This window comes from Coregonus lavaretus, assembly GCF_964263955.1.
Source record: "Coregonus lavaretus genome assembly, chromosome: 26".
Taxonomy (NCBI): Eukaryota; Metazoa; Chordata; class Actinopteri; order Salmoniformes; family Salmonidae; genus Coregonus; species Coregonus lavaretus.
This window is the reverse complement of record NC_140013.1, coordinates 7249814-7260431: the sequence shown is the minus strand read 5'-3', so window position 1 is coordinate 7260431 and position 10618 is coordinate 7249814. Positions and strand designations below refer to the sequence as shown.

Here is a 10618-nt window from a genome sequence, read left to right as displayed (position 1 = left end):
ACATAGACAGGATTACATAAGCCTACATGTCAAATGTAATTTCATGCGGTTTTAGAAACGAATTAAAATACTGTATCCTATTTTCTAGATCCACTACAAATTAGAGTCGGTCATACCACTACTGTGTGTAGGGGAAAAGCATAAGGCCACTATCCCTTGAATAAATTCAGGGACAAGAAGCTAATTTGAGCTTGCGAGGGTTATAAACTGACAATAAAAGGTGATTATGGAGGTAAAGATAAGCTGTGTTAATAAAAAAGTAAATTCACTGACAGCAGCCTGGAGAGTCAGGGAGTAGACATACACACCTCAGATGCTGTCAAAGACTCAGTCTACATTTTACATTTTATTCATTTAGCAGACGCTCTTATCCAGAGCGACTTACAGTTAGTGAGTGCATACATTTTCTACTTACTCTACTTGCAAGGTGTGTGTCAAAGCATCTATTTGGAGAACAGTATAATAGAGATTGAGTTTCAAGTCCTTCTGGATGAATGACCTCCAAAGTATCTGCTGAAGGAGGAACTGCTTCAGCATAGCTTGGCAATGACGATCCAGAAGAATGAGATGGAGTTGACCTGCTGACTGAAAGAAACTCAACACAGCGTGCACTTTTAGGCTGTGGATGCAGTAAATACTGAATATACACGGTCTATGACTGGAGATGAGGGTGGAACTCTCCTGCGGCTGCCCCTCTCTGGGTCTGAGCAGGGGCACTGCTTGTTTCTACCTGCTAGGGGCGCTCATTGTCCGCTACATGCTAGCTGGAGCTGCCGTCTTCTCTGCCTTTGAAAGGCCCGCCGAGCTAAAGGCTAACCACCACTGGGACCAGAAGATAGAGGAGTTCGGCCTTGAGCATGGGGTGAATCCTGAGGACCTGAGCACCCTGCTACTCCACTATGAGGAGGCCAACACAGTAGGTGTCCGGATGGTCCGTCACTGGCCCCACTGGGTCTTCCCAGGGGCCTTCTACTTTGCGGGCACTGTGGTCTCAACGATAGGTGAGTCAAGAGGCTGGATCTGGATGGACCATGTTACTGTGTCTGCTAATTCATCACCACTTACAGGGTTGTCCAGTCTAGATTATGTATTGATTATGTATATTATGTATATACTCCTGGAGGTATGCTGTACTTACATCCTCTTCAATGCCCTCTCTGTCATCATCAAACAGCGGCTGAACTGGATCCTGAGTCAGCTGATCCATCTGCGTAGCTGCCTGTGCCACGGCAGACCTCTACGATGCCCACTGTTTCCCATGTTCTTGCTAAACCTGGTGGATAAATGCTTGTGTGCTGATGCCACAGTGGAAACCCTGTGCCACAGGAACATGGACTTGAGCACTACCAAGGCAGGAAAGATGGGGCCACATGGGCACAGTCTTCCCGGAGGGGATGTCAAACATGTTGGACCACCATGACTGGTACGGTAGATCCTGACTGGAGGGACACTGGCTACAAAATATCTGGCATGGTTTACCTGCATATAGACAACACTGATAATTGAAGGTTTCATTTTTAATAATTGAGTTACCTGGAACCTTTTTTTCATCCTTAAAAAAAAAAGTAATATATCCTTATTGTAATCAATGTATCATGAAACCATTTTTACTCTAAACACTCTAGCAAATGTATTATTTGACATTTTCTCCTCGTCTCCTCTTAATAACATGATGTCAGACTACTACTACTACACTAGGCTACTGCAACGGTTTACATATTGACCAATTAGTAATTAGTCATAATATCTGAAATTAGCATATTCAAAACCAATAATAACACACAGCAAATTATTTATATTTGTTTAGGTCTGCAATGGATAAATCCAATTTGGCACAAATCAGTTTACAACCAGCCAATTACAAAACCGGGTATATCTCTTCACGTTTCTCTAGGCCAATAAGGATAAGCTCTTCTCATTACACCACCGTGGCATTGTGCGAATTACGGGGGATCCAGGGGGGCCTCAGCTCTCCTGAATGAGAGATTAGCGCCCTAAATAATGCTAATTTATCCATTCTCCTGTTTGTTTAAAATGCAGTGGTAAATATGTTTTACAGCGGTAAATATGAAAACAAAAGCTTCCAAATGAAACAAACACTCCCACCTCTCTATGGAGGACTAAAAGTGCCACAATTAAATAAATAAATACACCATTAAATAATTACTTAAATGTGTCATTAATTAATTCAAATTAGAATTAAATACATAAATGTGTAATTAAATGTATCATTAATTAATTCAAATACCGATTCATTTTATGTAAAATACATATATAATTATTTCACTATTTACATTTACATTTCATGATCCTGCATTGCAGTGATTCATGAATTACTTAAAACTGTCAAACTGACCCATCAAAGTCAGTGGGCGGGGCTAACGCGAATCTAGTCTGATCCATTGCTTTGGTCTGAAGTAGAGTAGGCCAACCTGGATAGAGACAATGGAGGATCTCCGTGAACTTTCCAGGGAGTTGGTTAGAGACATTTTAAACTTAGCAGAGGATGTAGAAGCAGGACCTGCTGACATTATCCGGAATTGATTTGTCTTGGCTTGATGCAGAGGGTAACCAATCAGGCGTTAGGTTCCGCCTACCAACTTTTGATGGGTCAGTTTGACAGTTTTAAGTAATTCAGGAAGCACTCCAACGCAGGACCATGAAATGTAAATGTAAATAGTGAAATTATTATATATGTATTTTACATAAAATGAATCGGTATTTGAATTAATTAATGACACATTTAATAACACATTTATGTATTTAATTCTAATTTTAATTAATTAATGACACATTTAAGTAATTATTTAATGGTGTATTTATTTATTTAATTGTGGCACTTTTAGTCCTCCATACCTCTCTGTTATTGGTTAAACCATTTATTTCTACGTGGCTGCACAAACTGTGTCCCTGTCCACGAATGGTACTGTAGAGTTCTATAACTGCACTCTGTAACGCTAAGCCGTCTGTGTTTGCTATGGCATAGTTGGATGTGTTGTCACATTCACTAGCTAGACAGCATGCTTTGTCTTGTAAGCAGAGTCCAAGTACATTGCTGTGGAGCAAAACAAGCTTGTTTTTTTGTCCATAGCTAGCTAAGGGAAGTCACTCGTATTTAATACTTACCAACTCAGAGTTAGCAGATTCTCTTTGAAATTGGTCAAAGAGTATGTTCACAGATAGAACAATGAGCCAGATATTTCACCAGATGTATAAATGTCAAGCATCCGGTTGCCTTTTCCACTCACTATCATATATGGTGATGCACTTCCCAGAGTAGGCATTCCCTAACGGAAATATGCAAATAGATGCTAGAACGCGCCAATGGGATCTCACTAGCTCGTGCTTGGCTCTGCCCAGCTCCTTTGCTCCCACTGGAAATGACAGGCTCTGGTCTACTGTATCTTGGGTCAGTTATAGAAATCTTTGGTATGTTTTATGAGTATCTTTTGAGTTGGCACATGTAAATGTTGTCCCTCTGTTAAATGTGACCAGAACATTTTATGTATTTTATCTTTGGTTCCGCAGTAGACCACTCGACACAATCTTTGACACTGATGCTGCCTAGCAAATAAATGAGGTAGCACTCTAAAGTCGATGTGCACTGTACACGAAGGTGGTAGGCAGGCTTTGACTGTAGCTAGCCTGTTTACTGTAGTATTTGTATAAAAAATAAATAACTCCTCCTACTTGATTTTTCCTACTACTGGATCAAATGGAATTAGGCATCGTTGAATATAAAATAATGTGGGCTATTTTCAATTTCAAGTGACAATAATAATGATGATGCATTTGAATGTAAAGAATTGCAGCTTATAACAAGTGGGCCTTCAAAATACTTTTCAAAGTATATGTATGTGTGTGTGTGTGTGTGTGTGTGTGTGTTTGTGTTTTTTGGCCTCACCCATCTGAGCGGTCGGCTGTGAATGCCCTCAGCCATACACTTAAGCTGATTCTTAGGTTCTGACCCTCTACTACAGGATGTCTGGTAAGAAGAGGCGGATGCTCTTACTGTCCCCTTTCAGGGATTTTATTGTTCAATCTTCACCACCACACACACACACACACACACACCAAATATTCCTACATTCCTATGTCAAACCATAGGGTCAGATATACTGTATTGGATAGTTAACTGCTCAATAACTGCATTCATGATTTTTCAATGTGCATGTTGTTACTTCTTTTAACATTGTTTTCCAGATTTTAAAAAATCAGTGGTACTGGAATGTTCATAGGCTACCTTTGGTCAACTATAACTACTTCATCATCACCACCACAAACACGCACACACAAACTCTACACAGTGCCAAACAAAACTAATATTCCTACATTCCTGTCAAACCATAGAGCAAACCATAGGTCAAAAAAACACATCCAAAATGCTATAAGTTATCACTGGTGAGGTCAGATATACTGTATTGGATAGTTAACTGCTCAAAATGGCTTTTATTCTTCTATCTTCACACACGCACGCACACACACACACACACACACACACACACAGTGCCAAACAAACCAAATATTCCTACATTCCTATGTCAAACCATATGGTCAGATATACAGTATTGGATAGTTAACTGCTCAATAACTGCATTCATGATTTTTCAATGTGTTAAGCTATGGTTAAACCCAGCACTCAGAGAAACAAAACATGACTAAGGGAGTGGAAGAAACAAAAATGCTTTTAATAAAAGTTCAATTTGTCTTAGTCCAAAAACAACTGAAGAAAAGGAACAGAGTGGGCTAGTTGGCTCCAGAGGAAGGAAAGGCTGAGGCAGGCAGGCAGGCAGGCAGGCAGGCAGGCAGGCAGGCAGGCAGGCAGGAAGGTTGGGAGGTATGTCTGAACGCTCTAGTAAGAACAACGATCTGGCGCCGGTGGAGAGCCATGCCCAGGAATTAGTAGTGCAGGTTGATGAGAGAATAGGATGCAGCTGCGTAGGCAGGAATCACTGGAAACAACCCGCAGCTGCACAGGAGAGGCAGATCCTGAGCACGCCCCCCAATCCACTCCAGACACACACCGGCAGACGCACCAACATAATGGGGACAAACACACATACAGATACAACAGACAAAGAGGGGACAAAACAAGGAGGAAGGGAAACAGAAAAGGGAGAGACAAGCTGCCCACATAACCGTACCCCCCCTCAATGGTCGCCACCTGGCGACCCACCAGGCCTGTCAGGGTTGTCGTGATGGAAGTCCGTGATCAGCTGAGGATCCAACACAAAACGCTTAGGGACCCAAGACCTCTCCTCAGGTCCATAACCTTCCCAATCGACTAGGTATTGGAGACCCCTACCCCGCCTCCGAGAGTCCAGGAGCCTACTGACGGTGTAGGCCGGATGGTCATCAATGAGGCGAACAGGTGGAGGTGGATCTGCCGGCGGACACAAAAGGCTGGAGGACACAGGTTTCAGTTGGGAGACGTGGAAAGTAGGGTGTATCTTCATGGCTGAAGGCAACTTCAAACGAACCGCAGCGGGGTTAACGATGGACTCCACCACAAACGGACCCAGGTACCGAGGAGACAGCTTGCGTGATTTGGTACGAAGAGGTACGTTCTTTGATGACAGCCAAACTTCTTGACCAGGATGAAACACAGGTGCGGGAGTCCTGCTCCTATCCGCTGTCGTCTTGTTCCTGTCGGTGGTCCGAAGCAACGCTTCCCGAGCGTCGCTCCACACTCTCTGGCAGCGGCGGAGGTTCTCCTGAACCGAAGGAACAGCCAATTCCTTCTCCTGAGCAGGAAACAGAGGGGGTTGATAACCCATGGTTACTTCGAAGGGTGAAAGGCCGGTGGCAGAGGTGGTGAGGGAGTTGTGGGCGTACTCTATCCAAGGCAGATGTTTGGCCCAGGATGATGGATGTTGAGCAGCCACACAACGAAGGGTTGCTTCGAGGTCTTGATTGGCTCTTTCTGTTTGACCGTTGGTCTGGGGATGAAACCCTGAGGACAGACTAACGGAAGCACCCAAAGCAGAACAGAAGACCTTCCAAACACGGGAAGTAAACTGTGGGCCTCTATCAGATACGATGTCCACAGGTATTCCATGGGGACGGAATACATGTTGGACTAGGAGGTCCGCTGTCTCACTGGCATACGGTAATTTTGGTAATGCTATATAGTGAACAGATTTAGAGAATCTGTCCACAATGGTAAGTATAGTATCATTACCTTCAGACTTGGGTAGGCCGGTGAAAAAATCCATGGCTATGTGGGACCAGGGACGGCTGGGAACTGGGAGGGGTAGCAGCAGCCCCGAAGGGGCCTGATGGGAGGCTTTGCCCCGAGCACAGGTTGAACAGGCTGCCACAAAAGCCCGAACGTCAGTTTCCATTGAAGGCCACCAAAAATGTCTCTTAAGCAGCGTCAACGTGCGTCTCATCCCAGGGTGACCAGCAAAACGGGAGGTGTGAATCCACTGCAACACCTGAGACCGGACCGTCTCGGGAACAAAGAGTAGGTTGGGAGGTCCATCACCCGGTTCCGGGTCCGTGGCAAATGCAGTCTTCACAAGAGACTCGATCTCCCACTGTACTGCCGCCACGACGCATGAGGAAGGTAGGACTGCCTCAGGCTCGCTGGTCACCGAAGGGTCAGCAAACTGGCGGGACAAAGCATCTGGTTTAACATTTCTTGACCCCGGTCTGTATGTTAGAATAAAGTTAAACCTACTAAAAAACAGGGCCCATCTGGCTTGGCGTGAGTTGAGTCTCTTAGTGGCTTGGATGTAAGCCAAGTTTTTGTGGTCTGTCCAGACCACAAACGGCAGTTCAGCTCCATCCAGCCAGTGCCGCCATTCTTCCAGTGCTAGCTTGACCGCCAGCAGTTCCCGGTTTCCAACGTCGTAATTCCGTTCTGTGGGTGACAATTTCTTGGAGAAAAAAGCACAGGGGTGAAGCTTTTGGTCAGTGGGGGAGCGCTGGGAGAGGACTGCTCCCACACCTGAGTCAGACGCATCCACCTCCACAATAAACTGCAGAGAGGTATTGGAGTGTATCAACACGGGGGAGGTGGAAAACAGTTCCTTCAAAACCCCTACCGCCTGCTCCGCCTCAGGGGACCACAGAAAAGGGACTTTTGGGGATGTGAGTCTAGTAAGGGGTGCCACCACTTTACTAAAACCCTTAATGAATCTACGGTAGAAGTTAGCAAAGCCCAAAAATCGTTGAAGTTGCTTACGGGTGGTGGGTGTGGGCCATTCCGTCACATGCCCGGATCTTCTCAGGGTCCGCCTTCACCTGCCCGCTCTCAATGATGAAACCAAGGAACGATGTAGACTGTTTGTGGAACTCACACTTTTCTGCTTTGACGTACAGCTTATTCTCCAAGAGCCATTGAATGACGGACGTGTGACTCATGCTCCTCGGGTGACTTGGAAAAAACAAGAATATCATCCAGGTATACAAAGACAAAACGGTTCAAAAAATCCCTAAGAACATCGTTCACCATGGCTTGGAATACAGCAGGGGCGTTTGAGAGCCCAAAGGGCATGACCAAATACTCAAAATGCCCCAGTGGAGTGTTGAAAGCGGTTTTCCACTCATCTCCCTTTCGGATTCTGACAAGGTGATAAGCGTTCCTGAGGTCGAGCTTGGAGAAAACTGTGGCGCCATGCAGAGGTTCAAAAGCTGAGTTGATGAGTGGAAGGGGATACTTGTTTTTAACAGTTATGTTGTTTAAACCCCTGAAATCGATACAGGGGCGTAACGACTTGTCTTTCTTTTCAACGAAAAAGAAACCTGCACCCAAAGGAGACGACGAGGGACGGATTATGCCCGAGGCCAGAGAATCACCAATATACTGCTCCATTGCCTCTCTTTCCGGTCGGGACAGATTGTATAAGCGACTAGAGGGCAAGGGAGCACCAGGAAGCAGTTCAATAGGGCAATCATAAGGCCTATGTGGTGGTAGAGACAGAGCCTTGTCCTTACTGAAAACCTCAGCTAAGTCATGGTATTCTTTGGGGACAGATGACAGATCGGGAGGAGCTGAGGGATGAGTTGGGTTACACTTAGTGGGGGGAACCGCTGACCTAAGGCACTCTGAATGGCAGTTAGTGCTCCAACTGAGAATGGTGTGACGTGTCCAATCAATTTGTGGGTTGTGAAGAGCCAACCAGGGGAAGCCAAGGATTAGGGGGGTAGCTGAGCCAGACATAACTCTTAACTGAATGCTTTCACAATGATTGCCAGAAATCACTAGGGAAACGGGGGTGGTTTGATGAGTTATCTCCGCGAGGAGGCGCCCATCAAGGGCTGTGACTCGAATGGGGGTAGGTAGTGGCTCCACGGGGATACGAGCTTGTGTAACGAACTGGTGGCTAATAAAGTTGTCTTCTGCACCTGAGTCTATGAGAGCTGAGAGTGGCAGGGAATGACTCTGGAAACGTAAGGTTACAGGTACTTGTAATCGGGGAATGATGGGTTCAGGATCTAACTCTGGGCTCGCAAGTAGACCCACCGTTACGAGCGAGCCTTGTCTTTTGGTCGCTTAGGGCATGTAGCCAGAATGTGTGTGGCGTCTCCACAGTACAGGCACTCACCCGCCTGGAGGCGCCGTTGCCGCTCTGCTGGAGGTAGTCGAGCTCGACCCACTTGCATTGGTTCCTCCTCTGTGCTCAGGATGGGATCAGGAACAAGAAGCTGCCGGCTCCGGGGAGGCGAGACTCGAGTGGTTGAAGGCTGGGGAACTCGTCCTCCTAGATGTGGCCGACCGCCTCTCTCCCGACGCCTCTCCCGCAACCGGTTGTCTAGCTTAATGGACAGGGAAACGAGAGAATGTAAATCATGTGGCTCGTCACGAGCAGCCATTTCATCCTTAATGGCTTCATTCAAACCGTTTAGAAATGCTCCTTGAAGTGCCACATTGTTCCACTTGGAGTCCGCTGCCAAAGTCCAGAACTCAATAGAGTACTCAGCCACACTGTTAGAACCCTGCCTCAAATTAAAAAGTATCTTGTAGGAATTACCCACATGGTCAGGATGGTCAAAAACAGTCTTCAATTTAGCAGAAAAATCAGCAAAAGTCAATCCAGTCAAAGTTTGATTTGAGCACACAGCCTCAGCCCAAACCAGAGCTCTCCCTCTTAACAGCCCCAGAACATAATGTACCTTAGAGGAATCAGTAGAAAACGACAGTGGTCTCTGCCGAAAAATCAAGTCACACTGAAGCAAAAATCCCCGGCACTTGTCCAATTCTCCATTGAACGGTTCAGGCGACGTGACAGGGACGATGGAACGAAGCCTGCATAATGTCCGAGGAAACAACTTGGGGTGCATCAAACTGGGGGTCAGAGAGAGATGGAGAACTGATAACAGACAATTTAGAGACTTGTGTTGTTAACTGAGTCACCTGGTTCAGCAGTTGATGATTATTTTCCAAAAGAGTCCGAATCAATTGGTCATGCTGTCCTAAGCAACGTTCCTTGAGCCTGGATAGCTTGTTGGAAGCTGTCTTTGTTTGCCCCGTGCTGTTTCTCTGTTGGGTCCATGGCCAGATCGTTCTGTTAAGCTATGGTTAAACCCAGCACTCAGAGAAACAAAACACGACTAAGGGAGTGGAAGAAACAAAAATGCTTTTAATAAAAGTTCAATTTGTCTTAGTCCAAAAACAACTGAAGAAAAGGAACAGAGTGGGCTAGTCGGCTCCGGAGGAAGGAGAGGCTGAGGCAGGCAGGCAGGCAGGCAGGCAGGCAGGCAGGCAGGCAGGCAGGCAGGCAGGCAGGCAGGCAGGTTGGGAGGTATGTCTGAACGCTCTAGTAAGAACAACGATCTGGCGCCGGTGGAGAGCCATGCCCAGGAATTAGTAGTGCAGGTTGATGAGAGAATAGGATGCAGCTGCGTAGGCAAGAATCACTGGAAACAACCCGCAGCTGCACAGGAGAGGCAGATCCTGAGCACGCCCCCCGATCCACTCCAGACACACACCGGCAGACGCACCAACATAATGGGGACAAACACACATACAGATACAACAGACAAAGAGGGGACAAAACAAGGAGGAAGGGAAACAGAAAAGGGAGAGACAAGCTGCCCACATAACACAATGTGCATGCTGTTACTTCTTTTAACATTGTTTTCTAGATTTCTTTAAATCAGTGTTACTGGATTGTTCATAGGCTACCTTTGGTCAACTGTAGTGGTGTTAACACAACATAAATAGTCCCCATTTGCTATTCAAATAAGTGTACTTACTGTTTATGTCTCAAATTACCACAATCCAGATGGCCTGAGCATCTCTATCTGATTTGAATAGGCCTAGGTAACCCTGGGATGCATTGAATGAGAATGGAGTCTGTGCATAATGTAACATCATTTCCAGACGCATTCCTCCAATGGTGTAAATGAAGAGACACTATGCTGTCAGGTTGTAATTTATAAAGCTATTTGACTTCTGCCCAAAGGACCAGAGTTCAATAAACCACCATCTAATCCTGACAACTAATTTCATACCCCATGGGCCACTGCATTTGAAATGGTATGTTCATTTTGTCAGCAATTTTCTTGCCATTTCTATATTTTGTAAATAACCTCTGGAACCAGTCTTCATCCTCACCTGCGCTGTTAAATAAATAACACATATTTTTGCAGCTGATCTGCTGCTCCACAC

General features: G+C 45.7%; 1 pseudogene across 1 annotated transcript in view; it reads left to right on the top strand.

The window, feature by feature from the left end:
* Positions 1-664: 664 nt before the first annotated feature.
* The window catches only part of LOC311101495 (potassium channel subfamily K member 13-like), a 62796-nt pseudogene continuing 52842 nt past the window's right edge, over positions 665-10618 (top strand). Inside the window, exon 1 of the transcript in view lies at positions 665-1001. The product of the transcript in view is annotated as a potassium channel subfamily K member 13-like (transcript). The remainder of the gene's footprint in view (positions 1002-10618) is intronic.